General features: G+C 42.7%; 1 pseudogene across 1 annotated transcript; it reads left to right on the top strand.

The window, feature by feature from the left end:
* Positions 1-1,624: 1,624 nt before the first annotated feature.
* LOC149301554 (uncharacterized) lies at positions 1,625-24,613 on the top strand (annotated as a pseudogene). The gene is made up of 5 exons (XR_016272241.1): positions 1,625-1,741; positions 2,561-2,681; positions 6,450-8,263; positions 20,515-20,629; positions 22,859-24,613. The product of XR_016272241.1 is annotated as an uncharacterized LOC149301554 (transcript).
* Positions 24,614-24,624: the final 11 nt, after the last annotated feature.

The following is a 24,624-nucleotide window of genomic DNA, read 5'->3' as shown; positions in this document are numbered from 1 at the left end:
AATCCAGGGTGCAATATTCAAGTCATAAACCTATACATTTATAGATATTTGTTATATCAAGTGCAACGTATTCAGCACTTTGCATCTTTTTTAAAAATATTCAAGGAAAAATGAAGAAATGGTGATTTTAACAATAGATCCATTCAGAAACAATGCACACAAATGTATATGCCTCAATTTCTATGTGGCTTTAGCAAGAAGAGGGAGGAGGTTCATACTTCATGCTCCTGCTATGACTGACATAGGAAACACAGCAGTTAAGCTTAGAAAAATAGTCTCATCTGCAAAAATGAAATAATTATTTTGCCCAGTGTCTAAATGGGAAGGAGGCCATGATGATGGGAGAGCATGGATTACATCTGTAAAGTAATTCATGTCTCATCCAGCCCTAGAGCTAGAGCTTCTCCACCTGGGACATAAAGCAGGTTCTCCCCTCCTCCTCTGTGTGAAAGAGAAGTCAAATTCTCATCAGTCATGATGACATAGCATGAAAAATTTGCATTCCTGCATTTAAAAATCTGAGGAGTCCTGAATCCTGTTGGTTAACCCTAGAGAGCAGACCCACTGAAACCATAAGTGACTGGTGAGTTAAAATATAGATAAATCCAAATGATTCAGTGATTCTACTCTGATCAGGACTAGGCATAGGATACAGGCTAAGATTTAGGTCTGCATGTGGCTGGAACAGGATATTCCCAAGACAAGATGGACAGGCAACAGTGTGGAAAATGGGCACTCTCCACATGGGCAAAGACACTATCAGAATTGTGACTTCTCTGCGTGCAGAAGGCTGCCATGGGAATTGGGTGCTCCCTTTCCATCAGCTCAATCCTGGGAGAAGGGCTGGATCCCATGGAAGGGGAATAACCTGAGAAGAGAGAGCTCCTTTCCTGCCCTTCCTGACGAGGGGCCTCCCTGGGGAAGGGCCATTTGTAGACCCATTCCACCCAGAGCAACACTGGAGCATAGAGAGTTCTGCTGGTTTGGCCACTGGGAGAATGAGGAACCACCAGGCCAGACAGCCTGACCCAGCAAAACCCTCTATGCTCCAGTGTTGCTCCGAATGGAATCAGACTACAACTGGCCATTCAGTGACCCAGGTCCTACCATACAGTTGTGGAAGGCATCCCGCATGGCCATTCCATGCCTGGTGAGAGTGTTGGTGTGAGGTATTAGAGAAGCATCCAGCTGTGTTTCTGTAGTCAGAAGCAAACTGAAGAAATCTTCCTCTGAGGGCATTGTGGACCTCTGCAGGTTTCAGCAGATAATGCACTCATTTCACATCCAGCTATGAGGACATAGTCAGGACCCTTTCCAATTCCCCATCCCCTGATCCCCAGCTACTCTCACAAGGCATGGAGTAACTGTTGTGTAGGGGAGCTGCAGTGAGTCTGTGCTAGGTCCAGGGGGTTTTGTTTGGTGCCAAGGGAGGAAGGGGATGCTCACATCTACATCGGCCCAAAGGAGGCATATGTTACCTGCGTATGTCATCAGCAGGATGCTCTTCTCTGTGTCTTTGACTGCTGCAGGGTTTCTTGCTAAACCAAGCCTTACCCCGGTCTCTTTTCTCAGGAACCTCATTGCGATCCCCTTGTACACAGCGTTGGGACGTTGTTTGCTGGAAGTGACCAAAGTGCAGGGCCACCAGGATCCCCCTGCCCACCTGATGGCCAACACAAAGGCCAAGCAGACGGAGCTGGGCTCCAACAGAAAGAGGCTGCCGAGGGTTAACAGCTCTTTGGTAAGTTGCCATCCTGACTATTCGTTTTATCTGTGTCTGGGCTGGATCATGAAAGCAAGCGAAGAAGATACTGTCCCAGTTTGGTAGAGAGACCTGGTTAATCCTCAGGGGCTTAGGAAATGTCCTATTTCACTCTCCTCCTCCCATTTCCTCCTTTCTCCTCAGGTCAGTTCAGTTGCTGCAAAGTGCATTCCAGGTTCAAAAGAGTCTACAGCCCATCAATGCAAAAGAGGGGAGAGGGGAGGAGAGAAGGGGGCAGGGTCTTGCCCTTGCCAGGAGTCTGAGCCAAAAGGAAAATGCTGTACCCTTTCTCGCTTGTGTGATCTTTATCATTAACAACTTTGGCCATCTTGACCCACTTCTGGTGTTGCTTGTCCACATGTGTGTTGCTTTCCCCATCTGTGAAATGCTGGATGATATGGAAGAATATCTCTGGGCTTAAATTGAGGGTGGGCCCAGTGGCCCTCAAGCCCAGAGTACTCCCCAGAACTGTTTTTTAAAAATGAAATTTGCCTCTGAAATTAGGTGAAATATGGCTAAATGAAAACTAATATACATGTTGGAATAGCCAGTATGTTAATCAATCAATAATATTCCAGAAATGGCCAAAAATATATTGTTTATCATATTGTATATTATATTGAAAGGATTCGAGACAAACTGGATCTCAAAGGCTGTAGCTTTTTGCTTTCTTGCAGAATTTAAAGTTTATTTCCTGGACTGGATTCTGAAGTGTTGAAATAATATTTGCAATGCACCATGTGCTTTCCTCCCCTTTTGTTTAGTCACTCTCTGGATCAGGGCTATTTTCTATTGCAGGTGACCTTTGCGGATGTGGCTGTATATTTCACTGAGGAGGAATGGAAACTGTTAACGAAGAAACAGAGACTGATGTACAGTTATGTGATGATGGAGAATTATGGAAATGTAGCCTCTGTGGGTAAGGAACCTGAATCCATTTCACTTCCTTTGAAGACTGAGGGCCCTTTCATAATTCACTGTCAGAGTGCTATGACTCCACTTTAGAATTATAAAATCAAAGAGTTGAAATAGACCACAAGGAGCATCCGGTTCAATCTTCTGCTATACAGGAATAGACATTCAAAGCACCCCCAAGAGATGGCCATCCAGCCTCTGTTTAAAGACCTCCAAAGAAAGAGACTCCACCAAACTCTGAGGGAGTATATTCTACTTTTGAAGAGCTCTTACTCTCAGGAAGTTCCTCCTAAGGTTTAAGTGGAATCTCTTGTCCCTGTGGCTTGCATCCATTGTTCCATGTCCATTAATTTGAAATTAATAATAATAATAATAATAATAACCATAATGCGATGCCACCATGCTCTGATGGAGTATATTCCACTGTTGAATAGCTCTTATTGTCAGGAAGTTCCTCCTAATATTTTGGTGGAACCTTTTTTCCTGTGGCTTGTGTGATCGAGTTTGGATTTATATAAATTTTGGGTACCAAGCGATCAAAAATCATGACCCCTGACTGACCCCATCACAGCCGCCATTATCCCAAAAGCGAGCTGACCACGTAGCCAGACAAGCCTAGCAGGCCATGGCTAAAGCAGAAAGGTAGATTTAAACCTTTAAAACCAGTTCTGGGAGTTGCCGTTATCGCAGGCAACCTGAATGAGGACAAAGGAAGTTTGCCTCACCTATTGATGGTATTAAGTACCCAGCCATCTACATAGTAGTCTTCTCCCAAAGAAGTGGCCGACCCTTTTGTGTATCCATTGTTTAACTTTAGTCTTAGTCAATAGATAGCCACGAAGACCTTTGTTCTGCAGGTAGCTATAGCCTGAGGATACGTTTCGCAGTATAAATAAAACCCAGATTCCAGCCCTCCTTTGGGCTTTCTGAGCTACAGTTCCAAACCTCAACTCTGTCGAGCAATCGCTCTGGAGCTCTCTTGGGCACTGTGCCCTGCTGAAATCACTTGGGCAAACCAAAGCCCACTGTCTCTTTCGGGCCTCTTGTTAGCTTAGCCCGCTGGAACTTAGCTCCTAGCCATCGCGGTTGCCGCTTGCTTTCTGTTCCCCGCTGCCGTGTTCACTTACCAACATCCCTCACATCTGTCGCTTGGAGAAGACTCCTAAGGTAAATATTTCAACGGTGCCTCTATCCTTTCTCCTTTACCCCCAACTCTTCCCCTCCCTTGTTTTAGCATTGAATGTGTGTGTGCGTGTGTCATCCCTTTTTGGTTGTGTGGCTTTAATAAATGTTTATATTTTATTTGCAACTCATTGACATTGCAGTCTCTGTTTCTTGGGGTTGGACTATATGACCTCTGGTATACACATAGGGACCCAATCCGCTGCGTGCGTTGTTAAGACACGCCTCTTGTAAATTTGAGCTAATTAAATTCCCCTGATTCGATCCTTCCTAACACTTGTGTCCATTGTTCTGTGTCCTTTGTTCTAGAGCAGCAGAAAGCAAGCTTGCTCCATACTCAGTATCTCTTCAAATACTTGAACAGGGCTGTCATATCCACTCTTAACCTTCTCTTCTCCAAGCTAAACATACCCAGCTCCCTAAGTCATTCCTCAGAGAGCATGGTTTCCAGACCATTCACCATTTTGGTTTCATTCCTCTGGACATGCTCCAGTTTCTCAACATCTGTTTGAATTGTGGTGCCCAGAACTGGACACAGGATCATTGCAAGTGAGCCCTGACCAAAACAGAATAGAATGGAACTATTACTTCCCTTGATCTTGACACTATACTCCTATTGATACAGCCTAGGATCACATTGGCCTTTTTAGCTGCTGCATCACACTGTTGACACATGTTCAACTTGTGCTCTACTACCATTCCTAGTTCCCTTTCACACGTAATTTAATTGTCATAACAACTTCCTGTGGAATCTTGGAATTTCTAGTTTTAGTGAGGCACTATTGTTCTCCACTTTGTAAGGATTCTCAATATCCAATCCTAAACTGCCAATTCTGGAATTCTGTGGGAAGGAGCCATGGAGATTAATGCTTTTTGCCCCTAAATGGTCCTCAGCCCATTCCTGAGCAAGTTTCCTGGCTTTTGTGGCCCCTCTTCCAGCCTTTTGAGGCTCTGGAGAGGCTTCATGGGAAAAAGGCCTCCCTTGGCCCTGCAATGGATCAGAGAGGGCCCAACAGTGGCAAAATGGCCTCCACTTCCACAAAGGGATGCTGTGGGATATTGAGGGGCAAAACATTATACCATATTTTTAGGCAACACAATTTGGGGTTTCCCCTGAGATCCCCTGGGGTCCAATGTGACCACCCCACTTCCCAACAGTAGTTCATCCCTGTCTTAGAGATGCCTTAAGGTTGTTTTAAGGCTCATCCCTCACACTTGACCCTCACTAACATCAGAAACCAGGTCCCAGACTCCTTGTTCTGCCTTTCCTAATGCATTAGTTGTATAATGATTGTCTTGCCTTTCTCAAGAAATGAGCCTCAAAGTGTCCCTTTTGTGCATCACACTCTGTGGGTGTGTGTCTGTGATAGAGAGATGGAGGCAATGTGAAAAACAGAAAGGCAGGGAAGAGATGCTGAAGGTCAAATGGTAAAGCAGTGCAGATGGGCAAGAGGCAGGGTTGGAGAGCGGAGGGAGAAAAGGAAGGGGATCAGGCCTCTGGGATCCAGGAGGGGAAGGCAGGAGCAAAGCCAGGATCGCCTAGCTTGAAAAACACACAAAGCATCACAAGAAGTAATTTGTATTGTAGCAATAAGGGTAAACATCAATCCATAAAATGAAATCCTAAACCTGGCAGGTAAAAATTGTCCCAAATAACTTTGAGAAATATAGACTTAAAATAGTAGCTTTGGCACGGTTGCTTAGAAAGTTGTATCCTAATCGAGTATCTCCCAAGCTGAGTTATATAACATTTCAAGCAGAATACAAGCTGCACATGGCGTGTTTATAGTGTTTATAGTGGCAACCCACTCATTAACTTCAAACTTCTAAAATGATTCATATAAAACAGAAGAGTCAAATGGATATAGTGCAGAAAACACCGGATACAATCCTATTAATTCCAAAATGGAAGTTGTATAAAAATGTAATAGCCTGACTCTGGGTCATAATTATTTCAAGATATTTCATGGGTGTTTCTACATCTGTTCCAAAAAAAAATCTGCTACAAATAATCGCAGATGCACAATATCTGGCAACTTTAACAGTTACCTGCTCCTAATAATACAATTATTTGCAAGCTCTCCTCTCCGACTTCCATCAACTTCACCATCCCTTGTACACACAACTCTAATCCACACCAATCCACATGTGAGCTGTATACTGTATTGGTTGTGAGTCATCTCCTGGTGCCACACAGCATGAAGGGACCTCTGCAGTTAGCTTCCATCATGCCTTGGTCTCTGACTCAGGACTTTATGGCAGTCTCACAGGATATAATGCCACTTGCCAATCAAACTATTTCTCCACATGTTTAATAGAATATTTTGCAACATTCCTTTATCTGACTATCTGCTTTCAGTGATTCCCTTAAGTCCCCCTCCAATCTCTTCTTTGTTAACTCCTATAAATAAGGATACAATTGTTCCATGGATTTAGGGGCATAAGCAGTAGGGTCATGCTTGGGTTACTAACAGAAACTCTCTTAATTTAATCTCTAATAAGGAGGGGTTAATGAGGGCTAAATCATGGGTAACACCCTCCTCTCTTAACGCTGATTTTCAGTCTTATCTGTCACTGTGCTTCTTTACAGAAAAATATTTGAGTCATGAGAGAATCCACACAGGAAAGAAGTCACATAAATGCCAGCATTGTGGGAGACATTTTGCTTACAAGTCAATACTTGTCATGCATCGAAGGGTCCATACAAGAGAGAAGCCATACAAATGCCAGCACTGTGGGAAATGTTTTTCTCAGAAGTCAGACCTAGTGACACATCAGAGAGTCCACACTGGAGAGAAGCCATACAAATGCCAGCATTGTGGGAAATGTTTTTATATGAAGTCAGTCCTAGTGAGACATCAGAGAGTCCACACAGGAGAGAAGCCATACAAATGCCAGCATTGTGGGAAATGTTTTTATATGAAGTCAGACCTAGTGAAACATCAGAGAGTCCACACAGGAGAGAAGCCATACAAATGCCAGCATTGTGGGAAATGTTTTACTTCGAAGTCAAACCTAGTGACACATCAGAGAGTCCACACAGGAGAGAAGCCATACAAATGCCAGCATTGTGGGAAATGTTTTTATATGAAGTCAGACCTAGTGAAACATCAGAGAGTCCACACAGGAGAGAAGCCATACAAATGCCAGCATTGTGGGAAATGTTTTACTTCGAAGTCAAACCTAGTGACACATCAGAGAGTCCACACAGGAGAGAAGCCATACAAATGCCAGCATTGTGGGAAATGTTTTTATATGAAGTCAGACCTAGTGAAACATCAGAGAGTCCACACAGGAGAGAAGCCATACAAATGCCAGCATTGTGGGAAATGTTTTTATATGAAGTCAGTCCTAGTGAGACATCAGAGAGTCCACACAGGAGAGAAGCCATACAAATGCCAGCATTGTGGGAAATGTTTTTATATGAAGTCAGACCTAGTGAAACATCAGAGAGTCCACACAGGAGAGAAGCCATACAAATGCCAGCATTGTGGGAAATGTTTTACTTCGAAGTCAAACCTAGTGACACATCAGAGAGTCCACACAGGAGAGAAGCCATACAAATGCCAGCATTGTGGGAAATGTTTTTATATGAAGTCAGACCTAGTGAAACATCAGAGAGTCCACACAGGAGAGAAGCCATACAAATGCCAGCATTGTGGGAAATGTTTTTATATGAAGTCAGACCTAGTGAAACATCAGAGAGTCCACACAAGAGAGAAGCCATACAAATGCCAGCATTGTGAGAAATGTTTTTCTCAGAAGTCAGACCTAGTGGTACATCAAAGAGTCCACACAGGAGAGAAGCCACACAAATGCCAGCATTGTGGGAAAGGTTTTTCTTCAAAGTCATACCTAGTGTTACATCAGAGAGTCCACACAGGAGCGAAGCCATACAAATGCCAGCATTGTAGGAAATGTTTTTCTTTGAAGTCAAACCTAGTGAGACATCAGAGAGTCCACACAGGAGTGAAGCCATACAAATGCCAGCATTGTGGGAAAGGTTTTTCTTTGAAGTCAAACCTAATGAGACATCAGAGAGTCCACACAGGAGAGAAGCCATACAAATGCCAGCATTGTGAGAAATGTTTTACTTCGAAGTCAAACCTAGTGACACATCAGAGAGTCCACACAGGAGAGAAGCCATACAGATGCCAGCATTGTGAGAAATGTTTTACTTCAAAGTCACACCAAGTGAGACATCAAAGAATTCACACAGGAGAGAAGCCATACAAATGCCAGCATTGTGGGAAATGTTTTTCTCAGAAGTCAGACCTAGTGGGACATCAGAGAGTCCACACTGGAGAGAAGCCATAAAAATGCCAGCATTGTGGGAAATGTTTTTCTCAGAAGTCAGACCTAGTGAGACATCAAAGAATCCACACTGGACAGAAGCCATAAAAATGCCAGCAGTGAACTAACATTATTTTTGTCAATAAGGAATACAAAAAATATATTTGCAGTCCTGCTGTGCTAAGAAAAGGCCCTTGTGATTTTTCTGTCCATATGTCTGTTTATGTTTTAAAATTGTATTTTGTTAGATTTAGGTTTTAATTGCTAATAGGATAGATAATTGTTTCGGGTTGTAACTTTGGCTGGGGATTGTGGTTCGTGGTATAAGTTAGCTAAATGGGGGGCTGGGATTCGTTGCAGTTGGTTAGAATAGTTTTGGGAATGATAGCGTTTGGAATTTGTGGGATGTTGGCTGAAGAAAGTAGAGGCTGATATTAACAGGAAGGTGGCTAGTTTCTGGGAATGGCAAAGGGGGACTTGTTACCTGTGGGGCATAGACTGTGGGAATTGAAGGTGGGGGCTAGGTTGTAAGAGGGTGGAGTTTTAGGTTTGGGGGTTTTAATGTATTGTTTGGATTGGAGTGGGCAGTTCTGACGTAAACGCTGAATTTCTGACTATGTGTTCTCAATAAAATTCTTTGTTGTTTCAACAGACTGGACTCATTGGTGTACAGAAGTTCTGCATTTGCCCAAAATTTACCCTTTCTTCTCTCCTCAGCCATCATCTCCATTCCCAGCTATAAGAACAGCAGAGGCAAACACACATACATTTATATATATGTATATGTGTGTGTGTGTGTGTGTGTGTTTGTGTGTATTATATCTACATACATACAGTATACATAGACTTTATTTCCAATGCAGAGCCTTCCTTTCTTGCCTTTCCTGGGCTCCATTGCGGCCTCTTCGAAGTGTCCTCAAAATAAGGAAGGAAGGGGAGGTCACTGAACCCCCGGCACACTCCTTCCCTTCCCTCAAAGGCCGCCAGTGGAATAAACAGCAGGAGCAGTAAAGCCCTGGTGATCCCTGCGCATGATCAGAAGGGGTCTTCGGATGTATGTGCGCATGCACAGTCTCAGCCCTAAAGCCATTGCTGCCCTCTCACTCTGTTCTGAGGGAAGGAAGGATGGAAATGGGGGGGAAACCATTGTTTGTTCAGAGGAATGGCTGGAATGTCTTCTGGAGGGGGGGGGCTTGGGGATTATAAGAAGAAGGAATCCCCTCTTCCCCCCCTCAAAACGCAGGGGGCCTGCCAGGTCTCCTCTCCCTCTTTCCTTCCCTGCCCCCTCCTCGGGGGATTCCTTGGGGCCCTGGTACTTGGGGGTTATCATGAGAAGAGAGGACAGGGGGGACCATTGGAGAGAGGCATGACCATGGAGGGGGGTCCAAAGATAAAAAGGGCTTTGAGGAGCCCCCTCCATCCTGGAAAGTGGAGCAGAGGAGAGTCCCTCCCTTCTGATGCCTCATTTGGCGAAGATTTTTGTGCCAAATAAAGAGCACCACACAGCATAGGCTTCAATAGCATTGGAAACAACATTATTTGGGGGGGGGGGTGGGTTCTCTGGGGTCTTGGGGGGAGGAGGGGGAAATCTGGGACCTGACTCAGGCACTTCTCCCCAGAACCCCTTATTAGAGCCTTCCACAGCTCACTGTGATGCTTTAAATGACCATTTTGCAAATAAAATCTCTCAGATAAGAGCCAACTTGGATGCTGACATTATTGCTGATGCTATAGGTGAGGTGTCCAGTGACTCTGTGAATGGGATCATCCTGGATCAATTTAAATCTGTGAGTAATGAAGATATGGACAAGCTCCTTGGAAGTGTGAAGAAGACAACTTGCCCTCTCAACCCTTGCCCTTCATGGCTAGTCATCCAAGGAGGAGATGCACTTAGGACTCACCTGAGATATATCATAGATGCATCTCTGAGGGAGGGCTATTTTCCATCTTCCATAAATGAAGCGGTGGTACAGCTGCTTCTGAAAAAGCCCTCCCTAAATCCCTTGGACATGAACAAATACAGACCGGTCTCCCATCTTCCATTTCTAAACAAGGTGATTGAGAGGGCAGTTGCTCTTCAACTCCAAGCGGTCTTGGATGAAACAGACTATCTAGACCATTTCAAATTGGCTTCAGGATGCGATACGGAGTCGAGACTGTTATGGTCGCCTTAGTAGATTATCTCCGCTTGAGTATGGACAGGGGAAGTGCAACCCTGCTAGTGCTTTTGGATCTCTCAGGGTCCTTCGATACCATCAACCATGGCATCTTTCTTGAACGTCTGAAGGAATTGGGGATGAGGAGGCAATGCATTGCAGTGGTTCTGGTCCTATCTCTTGGGCAGATTCTAGATGGAGATTCTTGGGGATAGTTGGTCCTCTAAGAGGGAGCTTAAATCTGATGTTCCTTAGGACACATAAACATGAAGCTGCTGGGAGAGATCATCTGGAGACATGGCATGGGGTGTTATCAGTATGCTGAGGAATCTCAGATATATCTCTCCATGTCCTGGACTTCAGCGTCAACTAAGAAAGGCATCTCCCCTCTGAATGAATGTCTTGAAGAATTAATGGGCTGGATGAGAAAAAAACAGAATGAAGCTGAATCCAGATAAGACAGAGCTGCGTAATGCTGGAGATCCTAATCCAGGTATGGAGGTTTGACACGTGTGATCCACCTGTATAAGGGGTCACACTTTCCCTAAAGGACTGTGTTAGTAGTTTGGGGGATGCTCCTGGATCCATCACTCCAGATGTCAGCTCAGATACATGTGACGGCGAGGAGTGCCTATTATCTCCTTCAGTTGATATGCTAACTGCACCCAGTCCTGGAAGCTGAAGACCTAAACACTATAGTTCTGATCTTAATTTTATTTCATTATATTTATCAATTATTTCTATTAACTGATTTTCTGAATATATCTGCTCACCTTTTTCCTCAAATAATTTTTCAAAATATGTAGTGAAAGTATTTTTAATTTTCCTTTGTTCCGTTATGATTGTGTAATTTTAGTTATCATTTTCTTTTCTCTCTCATTCTTTAATCTATTAGCCATCCGTCGGCTTATTTTATTAGCATTCTCAAATTGATTTTGCTTTGATCTTCTTAAATTTATAGCTATTTCCTCTGTCATTTTTTTTCTCTAATTGTTCTTTCAATAGTTTTATTTCATTCATTATTTTTTATCCCCTTCTGTTTGTTGTAGTTTTTGTTCTCTAATTTTAAATTCATTCCTAATTTTTTCCTCTTTCTGCTTTTCTCGTTTTTTTATTTCCATTGTTCTTTGTATAAATAGTCCCCTTACAAATGCCTTACTAGTATCCCATACAACCTTCATTTTTACCTCCTTTCCACTGTTTTCTTTGAAAACCATCTTTAACTCTCTCTTTACCTTATTTACAAATTCTTCGTCATCTAGGCTATCCTCTTTCATTCTCCATCCTATATTTTTGTCCCAATTTATATTTAATTCCATCTCTATCATATTATGATCCGACATCGTCCTTAGCCAAATTTCCATTATTTTTTTCACTTTAGTAACCAGTTGCTTCGTCACGAAAAACATATCCAACCTTGAGAAGGATTTATGTGCATCTGAATAGAAGGTATACCCTCCTTTGTTCCCATTACAATGTGACCAAACATCTAACAAATTAAATTCCTCTTTTAAAACAAAAAACCTCTTGGTAATTTTCCTTGTCTTTTCTTAATTACATTTTTCTGGGATTTCCTGTCCCAAATTGGATTTCGAACTCCATTGAAATCTCCTGTCAAGATTAATTTGTCATTATCAACTTCTCTCTTAACCTCCGCCAAATTTCTATAAAAGGTTTCCTTCTTCTCTAATGGCCCATAAACATTAATCAGTACATATTTAACATTATCTATCAAAATCTCCACACACAAGAATCTACCGTCTTTATCTTTCTTCAGTAGCTTTGCTGCATACCTTTTATTCACAAAGATTGCAACTCCCCTCTTCCTTTTATTTACTGTGGCACAAAATAATGTCCCCAATTTACTATTTCTCAAATATTTTATATCTCCATCTTTTACTTTGTTTCCTGTAAACACAATAAATCAAAATTTTTCTTCCCTAGATACTGCATTACATGCTTTCTCTTTCTCTCTTGGCTTATTCCTTTTACATTCCACAAAACTATTTTAAGCCCCATTTTCCTTTTAGAGAGGTTCTTATGTCTTTTATGTAGACTTTCCTATCTCTCCTGAGTAACCCTCTTCTGAGCTTTTGTTTCCCAAATTGTCAGTATTTACCTCCTTAATCCCTAGATTATCTCTCCTTCCTTGCCCTTTTCTCTGGGTCTTTTCTTCTCTTTGTCCATTTACACTTTCTCCTTCCTTCTTGTCCCTTTCTTTATTTCTTTCTTCTTGCTCTCTGTTATCTCTGCTTAATCTCTCATAAAAGGCTTTTGCTTGTTCTATTGTACTTATCCTATATCTCCTCTGATGGTAATTAAAGATCACTCCTTCTATCTTATCCCATGTGTACAGTATCTCATTCTTACTGCAAAAGAATATTGTTAGGAATTTATATTCCTGTCTCTTTCTAATTATTTGCAATGGTAAATCCTTATAAATTTCCACTATTCTATCTTCCACAATCAATTTTTCTCATATTTACAATATTTGCTCTCTCATCCTTGAGCTTGTAAAACATACCGTAATGTCTCTGTCAAATTTCCTTTCCTTTGCTATCTTTGAGCTAAGTCTATATATCTTATCAATCTGTTCCTCCACCAAATCCTCCTGAATATCCACATATTTTGCCAGCATAGGTATAATTTTGTCGTATATTTGTTTGTCTTGTTCTTTAATTTCCCTAATTTTAATTGCCCTTTCCCTATATCTGACCTGCTGCAGAAGATTACTCTGTTGTTCCCTTAATTGAGCCTTTTCCAATTCTTCTGGGTTTTTTCCAGACTTTCCGTTCTTTCTAATACTTCCTCCACCTCCACTTTCACTCCTGATATCTCTTTAGCTAAGTTGTCTATTTTCCCCCCTAATCCATCTAGAGGAAAGGAGATTAAATGATGGTCAGAAAGTGGAAAGTCAGGTGCCAGGTAGTCAGAAATGGCACAGTTTGCAGCAAGAACCAGGTCAAGACAGTGACCAAGAGAATGAGTTGAAGAGTTGGAGTGTGGTTGGAGGCCAAAAGAAGCCAGGAGAGAGTTAAAGCGAGATGTTGTCGGGTTATTGGAATCATCAACGTGGATATTGAAGTCACCTAGGATCAAAGTGGGGACTGAATCTGAAAGAAAGAATGTCAGCCATGATTCGAAGTCTGAGAGGAACTGGGTGGCAGAACCAGGAGGGCGATAGATAACTGCAACACGGAGCTGTAGAGGAGAAAAGAGTCTAATAGGATGAAACTCAAAAGAAGAGGAATGATAGCTGGTGGGGAAGATAGAACTTGGAACTGGCAGGAGTTAGATAGCAAGATACCAACCCCTCCTCCTCGACCCTCAGGGCGGCTGGAGTGGGTGAAGGAGAGACCACCAAAAGAAAGGGCAGCGGAGGTTGTAGTATCATGGGCTGGGAGCCAGGTTTCTGTGAGAACGAGGAGGTTAAAGGATTTAGAGAGAAAAAGGTCATGAATTGCTGTTGCTTTAGGGGCAGCAGAGCGGCAGTTCCAGAGGGAACAGAGGAAGGGAAGCAGGGAGACAGGGAGAGGCCGAATGGGGATCAGGTTAGGAGAAATGTGGGGAGCCATGGGAAAGATAGGATTCACTGCCCAGTGATTAACGGGGGAAGGTGTGACACAACAGCAAGGATGACCCTAGCAAAAACAGCAAGGATGACCCTAGCAAAAACAGCAAGGATGGCCCTATCAAAAACGGCAAGGATGACCCTATCAAAAACGGCAAGGATGACCCTAGCAAAAACAGCAAGGATGGCCCTAGCAAAAGAATGGAGACAAAGGAAAGTTCTTGAAGTAGAGGAAGGCTGTTAGGACTATTTGATGCATTGGAAGCAGATAAACTCACAAGGATCTTACAAAAACAAAACAAAACTAAAATGTATAGATTGATAGAAGACTGGGATAAAGTGCTGGACTATATCAAAAAAGAAAGGAAGACTGAAGGGCATAAAACGGATAAAAAGAAAACAAAGACACAGCAAAGAACATACACTTTGGAAGTCTTTTAGTTTGTTTGTTGTGGAATCTGAGGTTGGATGTATGGTGAGTTTGGATGTAATTTAGTATGTTTTACAAGTTTTGTCGCTTGTGAATATTTGTATTTGTCAAGTCTTTTAATTGTATCTGTGTTATTGTTGATGGTCCTATATGTTTTCCCCCCCACTTTTACCAATAAAGTTTTAAAAAGTACAGAATCCTGAAATCTAGAAAGCATATCCAGGAGAAGTTTTTTTTGGCCACACTGCAAACAATAACCTCCAAATTCCACAAAACAGTGATACCTTTCTCCTGTTTGATGTCTGGGTTCTTTTCGTGATCTTGGGATGTATGGGGCATTTCCACCATGTTTTGTGGGACCCCAGGGTCAATATAATGCCATAAGATGAGGTGTCCTCCACTCGCTTCCCAGAAGCATGGCGAGAACGTCCCTCATGTTGATGTTGATGTTTCTAATTGTTGCTTGCTTATTTTAACCAATTCTATATTATATTATTGCCTATTGTTTTATACATATTTTGTAGATTGGCAGGTTTTATTTTTATTGACTTGATCATTTGTATGTACAGCACTGTGTACATTTACAGCGCTATAGAAATAAACAATGATAATAATAATAATAATAATAATAATAATAAGTTGCACTCTCTCAACCTCAGAGGATGGCCATGGGAAACCCACTCTGAAGGAACCTGCCAAGAAAACCCCTTCAGAGACTCCCATAAGGTCACCATAAGGCCTGGAAACAACTGGAAGGCAGACACCAAGAACAACATTGGAAATAGGGGCAAGCCTTGCCTTGGGAAAGTGTAATGACTGGGCTCCAGTCAATGGAGGTCTTCTTCAGGCAGAAAAGGGAGGTTTATGCAAATGCAGAGTGACATCACTGCTACGGAAGGCTCTCTTGACCAATCAGAGAGCAAGATGAAGGTTCTTCTGGAAGCTTCCATGAGAAGGAGATATAAGGCCTGAGAGACCAAGAGACAGTTGGGGGAATTGTGTCGGTTGGAGAGCGAGAGAGAGAGAGTTAAAGAGCGGATCTTGGAAGTTAGTCTCAGAATTGGATGTTTAGGTCTATTTATTATTTTAATAGCTTGTGTGAATTGAATATTATATACTTACAAATATTGTACCTGCAAGACTCTTAATATCTTGTAGGACTTATATTTCAGTTATATTTTGTTATTTATTATAATCATCTCCTTAGAGTATGTACTACTCAGGCAGACCCAGCCATTTTGTGCTCCTTGTGACTTTGGGGAATAATGTTCCAGAACCTTCTCTGAGCCTCAGTTGAACAGAGGCTTCTCTTTCTCTCCTGAGGCTCCAGAGAGAGAAGGAGACCAGGCTCCTTGGGCCAAAAGGAAGGAAGTGTGTCTCTTTGTGTCTCTTTTCTGAGAGGGTTTTCTTATTACAAAGCTCTGTTCCTTCTGGGGATCATGGGTTTTAAAAGGGATCAGAAATTGGGAGGATAGTTTTAATACAAGCCTTATTATTATTCTTCACAGACATTGGGCTTTGGCTTCTAAGAGGAGTCTAGTGCTGCAAAAAAGGCCAAAAGTGGCTCCTTTGGGAGGTTTTAAAAGCCTCCCCAGTTTCCTTATTGAGAAATTTTCAGGGGAGAAGGAAGGTGCCAGACCAGAATAACTCATATGACCAAGACAAACATACAAACAAACAACAATAAGAATAAGGATTAGTCAGAAAAACAACCTGCTTCTATTTTTAAAAATCAAAACCATTTTTAACAGGATAAAAATTCGACTTGGGTGTCTCTATCCTTTTACAACTGACTTAGGCTTTAGCTGCACTAGAGAAATAATCCAATTCGAAACCACTTTGACTCTCCTGGTTCCATCATATGGAATCCTGGGATTTGTAGTTTCTTGTGGCATGAGAGCTCTCTGGCAGAGAAGGCTATGTGTCCCAAAGGTAAAATCCCAGGATTCCATAGGAATGAGCGGTTAAAGCGGTTTCAAAGTGCCTTATTTCTATAGTGCGGATGCAGCCTTCTTGGGAAAGGGGCTGATGCTGGGGAAAAGAGGATGAATGCAGAAGGAAAGGAGGACGGACGGACGGATGGACTGAGGGCCACCTGCAGCTGGACTGGCCTCCCTGAGCGGTCAAGACCTGAACTGAGTTGTGGACGATGGACACTCTTAATATCAATATAAATAGCCTTCATTATTGATTGTAATTAAGGAGGGGATCAGGTTCCTCCTTTCAATAGCATCAGGAAAATGTTTAGGTGTTGTTAAGGTTTCGAAACCCTGTTTGGGGACTTTTTGTGTTCTCACAGCCATCGGGTGCCATCAGGAAAACATTTCTTTAGGATCAGAAATCCTGTTTGGGGTCCCCTCTGACTTTGGGGCCTTTTCATCCTCCATTTGGGTTCACTGAAGGTCTCAAACTGCCAACTGCCAAGCGCTGAGGCAGAGGCAGCCATCTTGTGTTCTGGCAGCCATTTTGTGCTGCTTATGACTGTGGGGAATATTGTTCCAGAACCTTCTCTGAGGCCTCAGTTGAACAGAGGCTCCTCTTTCTCTCCTGAGGCTCCAGAGTCAGAAGGAGGCCAGGCTCCTTGGGCCAAAAGGAAGGAAGTGTGTCCCTTTGTGCCTCTGGCCCTCCATTTCGGGAGAAAGGAAGGAAGGAAGGAAGGAAGGAAGGGGTCTGTGGGGGTCTGAGGAAGAGGAGGCAGGGGACTCAGGGCCAGTGGGGAGGCTGGGCTTTGGGGGCTGGGAGAGAGGTGGGAAAAAGACCCTCCCTTTGGGCCCTAGCTGGGGAGGGTCCCACCGGTCCTTGCCTCCCCCTTTGGGAAAGGAGCCCCCTGGACTCACTCCTGCCACTTATTCCTAGGGCTGGGACTCAGGGGAGTTTCCTAGGCATTGTCACCTTCTGCCCTCTATGGCCATTGGCACTGACCTTTCCCCATTGCCTTCCCTCCCTCAGCCTTGGACCTCCTCCTCCTTCGCACTCAGAGCAACCCTTCTCTACGGCTGAGGAGACGGCCTCTGACCCAGGGAAGCTCCGGCCATAAAGGACTGAAGGAGAGCCCTTTCTGGGGCTCCAGGAATCAGTGTTTTTGTACTGAAGGTAGGCCTTTATTCCTGGAATTTTTCTTTAAATGCTTCAGTCCAGGATTGTGTGGAAAGGTTGCAGCTGAGAGAGTGAGCCCATGCTTTGCAGGCATAAAGCCCCAAATTCAATCTCTGGCAGCATTGTCTTTCCAAAAGGTGGAAGTGAAATTTCCAGACCCCAGAGACACAGTGCGCCAGGGAGTCCATTTTATAAGGACTGTGTGTGTATGTGGTGTTTACTAGAGTTTTGTGAGGTATTTGTTTCACTGGGTTTTTATAATAAATTTACTTATGTCTTCACTTCCCAAAATGAGCATAATCCAGGATGCAATCTTCACTCATAAACTTATACATTTATAGATTTTTGTTGTATAAGTGCAACATATTCAGCAGTGTGCATATTTTTTTAAAAATATCCAAGGAAAAGTGAAGAAATTGTGATATTGACAATAGATCCGTTCAGAAACAATGCACACAAATGTACATGCCTCAATTTCTGTGTGGCTTTAGCAAGCAGAGGGAGGAGGTGCATACTTCATGCAACTGCTACGACAGACACACACAAACACACACATTTTGTAATTGTCAATTTTTAAACCGCTCAGATCTTTTTGGAAAGGTGGTAAATACATACATTTATTATTATTATTATTATTATTATTATTAACACAGCAGTTAAACTCAGAGATTTGTCTCATTTGGAAAAATGAAATGATTATTTTCACCAGTGTCTAAATGAAAAAGGGGGCGAAATGAGGGGAGGTTGTGGATCAGATCCATAAATTAATACAGGTCTTATCCAGCCCAGGGGCCAGAATTTCTCCACCTGGGATATAAATCATATAATCATAGAGGGCAACTAAAATGGTGAAGGTCTGGAAACCATGCCTTATGAAGAATGGCTTAGGGAGGTGGGGATGTTTAGCCTGGAGAAGAGAAAGTTAAGAGGTGATATGATAGATTTGTTTAAATTTTTGAAGGGATGTCATATAAAGGAGGGAGCAAGCTTGTTTTCTGCTGCTCCAGAGACTAGAAACCGGAACAATGGATGCAAGCTCCAGGAAAAGAGATTCCACCTCAACATTAGGAGAAACTTCCAGACAGTAAGGGCTGTTCAACATTGAAACAGACTCCTTCCTTGGAGTGTAGTCAAATCTCCTTCCTTGGTCTTCAAGCAGAGCCTGGATAGCCATCTGTTGGGGATGCTTTGATTGAGAGTTCCTGCATGGCAGAATGGGGTTGGACTGGATGGCCCTTGGGGTCTCTTCCAACTCTACGATTCTATGATTCTATGTGGCAAGAACAGGACATTCCCAAGCCAACATGGCCAGGCAATAGTGTGGAAAATGGGCAATCTCTATGTGGGCAAAGACACTTTCAGAATTGTGACTTCTCTACATGCAGAAGGCTGCCATGGGAATTGGGGAGGAGGGCTGGATCCCATGGAAGGGGGGCAACCAGAGAAGAGAGAGATCCTTTCCTGCCCTGTCTGACTGGGGGCCTCCCTGGGGGATGGACGGCAACTGGTTTGGCCACTGGGAGAATGAGGGGCCATCAGGCCAGACAGCCTGACCCAGGAGAACTCTCTATGCTCCAGTGTTGCTCCAGGTGGAATAGGCTACAACTGGCCATTCACTGACCCAGGTATTACCATCGAGTTGTGGAAGCCATAACGCATGACCATTCCATGCCTGGTGAGAGTGTTTGGTGTAAGGTATTGGAGATGCATCCAGCTGTGTTTCTGTAGCCAGAAGCAAAACAAAGACATTTTCTTCTGAGGGTCACTGGGGACCTTTGCAGGTTTCAGCAGATGATGCCCTCATTTCACATCTAGCTATGGGGACATAACCAGAGCCTTTTCCAATTTCCCATCCCCTGATCCCCAGCTAATCTAACAAGGTATGGAGTAACTGTTGTGTAGGGGAGCTGCTGTGAGTCTATGCAAGGTCCAAAGGGCTTTGTTTGGTGCAGAGGGAGGAAGAGATGCCCACCTCTCAATTGGCCCAAAGGAGGCATATGTCACCTGCGTATATCACCAGCAGGATGCTGATCTCAGTGACTTTGAGTGCTGCAGGGTTTCTTTCCAAACCAAGCCTAACCCTGGTCTCTTTTCTCAGGAACTTCATCTTGGCCCCCTTGTACACTGCTTTGCGGTATCTTTTGCTGGAAGTGACCAAAGTGCAGGCCCACCAGGAACCCCCTGCCTACCTGATGGCTGACACAGAGGCCAAGCGGAGGGAGTTGAGCTCCAAGAAGAAGAGGCTGCCGAGGTGCAACAACTCTTTGGTAAATTGCCATCCTGACTATTAGTTTCATCTGGGTCACTGCTGGGCCAGCTCATGAAAGCAAGCGGAGAACAACTGTCCCAGTTTGCCAGAGGGAATCCTGCTTAAATCTCTATCACCTTATTTTTTCAGGGGCTTTGAAAATGACCCATTTCTCTCTCCTGCTCCCACTTTCCCTCTTCTCCTTAGTTCACTTCAGTTAATGCAAAATGTGTTCCAAGTTCAAAAGACATGTGCAGCGAATCAACTCAAAAGAGGGAGAGGGGAGGAGAGAAAGGGGCAGGGTCTTGCCAGGAGTTGGAAGCAAATGCAAACTGCTGTGCCCTTCCTCGCTTGTGCAATCTTCATCATTAACAACTTTGGCCATCTTGACCCCCTTCTGGTGTTGCTTGTCCATATGTGTCTTGCTTTCCCCATCTGTGAAATGCTGAGGGATATGGAAGAATTTCTCTGAACCTAAATTGGGGATGGGCCCAGTGGCCCTCAAGCCCAGAGTACTCCCCAGAACTGTTTTTGAAATTAGGAGAGAGATGGCTAAATTCACTATAATTCCTTGGTGACTAAATGTACTTTACATGTTGGGGTAATCAGTATCCCAATGAATCAGTAATATCTCAGAAATGGTCTAAATTATATTGTTTATTATATTGTATATTATATTGAAAGGATTCGAGACAAACTGGATCTCAAAGGCTGTAGCTTTTTGCTTTCTTGCAGAATTTAAAGTTTATTTCCTGGACTGATTTCTGAAGTGTTGAAATAATATTTTCAATGTACCATGTGCTTTCCTCCCCTTTTGCTTAGTTACTCTCTGGATAAGGCTATTTTCTGTTGCAGGTGACCTTTGCGGATGTAGCAGTATATTTCACCGAGGAGGAATGGAAACTGTTGACAAAGAAGCAGAAACTTACATACAGTTCTGTGATGATGGAGAATTATGAGAATGTGGCCTTTGTGGGTAAGGAACCTGAATCCATTGACCTTCCTGTGAAGACTGAGGGCCCTTTCATCATTCACTGTCAAAGTGCTTTGTTTCCACTTTAAAATTATAGAATCAAAGCAACTTCCTGACAGTAAGGGCTGTTTGATAGTGGAACACATTCTTTCCTTGGAGTGTAGTGGCGTCTCCCTCCTTGGAGGTCTTTAAACAGAGACTGGATCGCCATCTTTTGGGGATGCTTTGATTGAGAGTTCCTGCATGGCAGGGGGTTGGACTCGATGGCCTTTGTGGTCTCTTCCAACTCTATGATTCTGTGATCAGTTATGAGTAATATCTATGAAGGGAAGAAAGGGGGACACAAAACCTGCTTTTTCTCTAATGTTTCTTTTCCATCCTGAGCTTGCTTAGCTCCATGATTGATTCAAGAGGCCCTTTGTTACCCAAAATGCTGGAGTCTGGGGAGGACACCCGCAAGTGCTATGCTTTTAGGGGAATTTGGTACTTCGCTCAATAGAACGAGATAGTTTTACTGGGGCAACAGTGACCTCTGGATCCAGCCCACTATAGCAGGTCCTGAATCAAACAGTACGTCAGAGGTATTTTAAATAGGTTTTTGTGTTTTATTTAGGTGGAAAGCAAAATACACAGACACACATACTATATATATAAGTGTTCATGCGAACACACAAGATCTAGGTAACAAAGGTGGGAGTGGTGAATAGATGTAAGGCTTTGTTAAAGGTATCTATTACCTACCCAGAGCTTTATTCCAATTGTTGAGGATTTGGAATGAGGAGAGGTCAGTAGTTCCTGCGACAATTGGGGTTGGTGAGTGGATTGAAAACAAACAGAGTGTCTGTCTGTAACTGGACTGACACTGAAGAACAGCAAGTTGGGCCTGATATTTATACTGAAATTGGTGCTTGGGGAAGAAACTGAGGGTTCAGAAAGGTTTATATCTCTTTAGAATATTTCCTGGGTGGGGAAAGAATGGCGTGAACACGAATTGAATGCAGTGGGTGTTTGATGCAAATACCTCAGACAAAAGGGATTAGCGCACCGCCTCTCAGGTCCTTGTTGGCTCTGAATTTTGATCGCGTTCACAATCCAATGTACACTACAATCTGAGGGTGAGGCTCCCAGATGCAGCTCAACAATAACATGGCAGAGTATGGAAGCAAATATCTAGATATAGGTATTGGCAATAGACAGACCACTTTCCACACTTAAAAATAAGTCACAGACACAGTAGATTTCATTCAAGTCCTTGGAGGTTCTTTGTCTTGAGTTGCAAAATAATACAAATTAATAAATGAATAATTTATTACGGCACATGGCCAGCTTAAAAAAATAAACAAAGTAAAAACAAGTATTACAAAGCATCACAATAAGAAAACTGCATTCTACCAATAAAGGTAAACATCAGTTCATAAAATGAAATATTAACCTTGCAGGTAAAAATTGTCCCAAATAATTTTGAGAAATATAGACTTAAAACAGTAGACTGACTCTATGTCATAATTATTTCAAGATAGAATCATAGAGTTGGAAGAGACCGCAAGAGCCATCCAGTCCAACCCCATTCTGCCATGCAGCAAATTCAAATCAAAGCATCCCCGACAGATGGCCATCCAGCCTCTGCTTAAAGACCTCCAAGGAGGGAGATTCCACTACACTTCGAGGAAGGAGTGTGTTCCACTGTCAGACAGCCCTTACTATCAGGAAGTTCTTCCAAATGTTGAAGTGGAATCTCTTTTGCTGTAGCTTGCATTCATTCTTCCGGGTTCTAGTCTCTGGAGCAGCAGAAAACAAGCTTGCTCCCTCCTCTGTATGACATCCCTTCAAAAATTTAAACAGATCTCTGTTTAGACCTCTGCAGTTGGTTTGCATCATGCCTTGGGCTCTGACTCTGTACTCTATGGCAGTCTCACAGGATATGATGCCAACTGTCAATCAAAGTGCACATTTTTTAATGGAATATTTTTTCAACAGTCCTTTGACTATCTGCTTCCACTGATTCCCTCAAGGCAGTCCCCATCCAGTCTCTTCTTTGCTAGCTGCTATGAGTAAGGATACAATTGTTCCATGGATTTAGGGTATCTGGAACAAGATCATGCTTGGGTCACTCATACCAACTTTATTAATTTATTGTCAAATAGGGAAGGGTAAATGGGGGCTAAATCTGGGGGTAACACCCTCCTCTCTTAACTCTGATTTTCACTTATCTGTCATTGTCCTTTATTACAGAAGAACTTGTGAGTCAAGAGAGAGTCCACACAAGAGAGAAGTCACATAAATGCCAGCATTGTGGGAAATGTTTTTCTACGAAGTCACACTTAGTGAGACATCAGAGAGTCCACACAGGAGAGAAGCCATACAAATGCCAGCGTTGTGGAAAAGGTTTTTCTCAGAGGTCAGTCCTAATGACACATCAGAGAGTCCACACAGGAGAGAAGCCATACAAATGCCAGCGTTGTGGAAAAGGTTTTTCTCAGAGGTCAGTCCTAATGACACATCAGAGAGTCCACACAGGAGAGAAGCCATACAAATGCCAGCGTTGTGGAAAAGGTTTTTCCCGGAGGTCAGTCCTAATGACACATCAGAGAGTCCACACAGGAGGGAAGCCATACAAATGCCAGCATTGTGGGAAACATTTTGCTTACATGTCAATCCTTGTCATGCATCAGAGAGTCCACACAGGAGAGAAGCCATACAAATGCCAGCATTGTGGAAAATGTTTTTCTTGGAAGTCTGACCTAGTGAGACATCAGAGAGTCCACACAGGAGAGAACCCAAACAAATGCCAGGATTGTGAGAAATGTTTTTCTTCCAAGTCACACCTAGTGATACATCAGAGAGTCCACACAGGAGAGAAGCCATACAAATGCCAGCATTGTGAGAAATGTTTTTCTTGGAAGTCTGACCTAGTGAGACATCAGAGAGTCCACACAGGAGAGAAGCCATACAAATGCCAGCATTGTGAGAAATGTTTTTCTTGGAAGTCTGACCTAGTGAGACATCAGAGAGTCCACACAGGAAAGAAGCCATACAAATGCCAGCATTGTGCGAAAGGTTTTTCTCAGATGTCACACCTTTTGAAACATCACAGGATCCACACAGGAGAGAAGCCATATAAATGCCAGCATTGTGGGAAAGGTTTTTCTTCGAAGTCAGTCCAAGTGAGGCATCAGAGAGTCCACACAGGAGAGAAGCCAAAAAAATCCCAGCAGTGAACTAATATTATTTTTGTAAAGAAGGAATACAGAAAATATATTTTCAGAAAAAAAAGGTTTTTTTCCTTGATTTTTCAATTCAAATCAACTATGAAAACATATATAAATTAGGATGAATTAATCTCCTCCTCTCTTAAAGAGTAGAAACAGCAACCAAGTAAAAATGGTGATTGGGTTTTTGTTTGTCTAGCTGTGTTTTTCTTTGCTGAAAGATTATAACAGATAGGAAACTAGAAGAAATGAAAATTTAAGAAGTTTAGACACCATCTAGGAAGTATACATAGTTTAGAGATACAGAAACTAACTTGGCTTTTTTCCTTTTATATATTCTTTGTATATTGTGTAAATATGTTTCAGTGTGTACTAATGTTTTTTCTTGTAGGTCTTTTTAATGAATGTTCAATATTTTTTTTAAAAGAAAGTATATTTTCAATGCAGCAGTGAAAAGGCCCTCATGATTTTGTTTGTAAGGTTTGTCTGTCCATATGTCTGTTTATGTTTTAAAGTTATATTTTGTTAAGTTTACGTTTTAATTGCTATTAGTATAGATCATTGCTTTGGGTTATAAACTTGGCTAAGGATTATGGGTCATGGTATAGGTTAGCTAGATGGGGGGCTGGGATTTGTTGTAGCTGTCTAGACTAGCTATGGGAATGATAGTTTTTGCTATGTGTGGGATGTTTGCTGAAGAAAGTTGGAGGCCGGCATTAAGAGAAAGGGCTAGTTTCTGGGAATGGCAAAGGGGGCCTTGTTTCCTGTGGGGCATAGACTGTGGGAATT

The sequence above is a fragment of the Sceloporus occidentalis genome, unplaced genomic scaffold (assembly GCF_023333645.1).
Source record: "Sceloporus occidentalis isolate IW3139 unplaced genomic scaffold, rSceOcc1.0.p SCAF_21, whole genome shotgun sequence".
In the NCBI taxonomy this organism is placed as follows: Eukaryota; Metazoa; Chordata; class Lepidosauria; order Squamata; family Phrynosomatidae; genus Sceloporus; species Sceloporus occidentalis.
The sequence above is the reverse complement of the archived record's forward strand: the minus strand, read 5'-3'. Positions and strand labels throughout refer to the sequence as shown.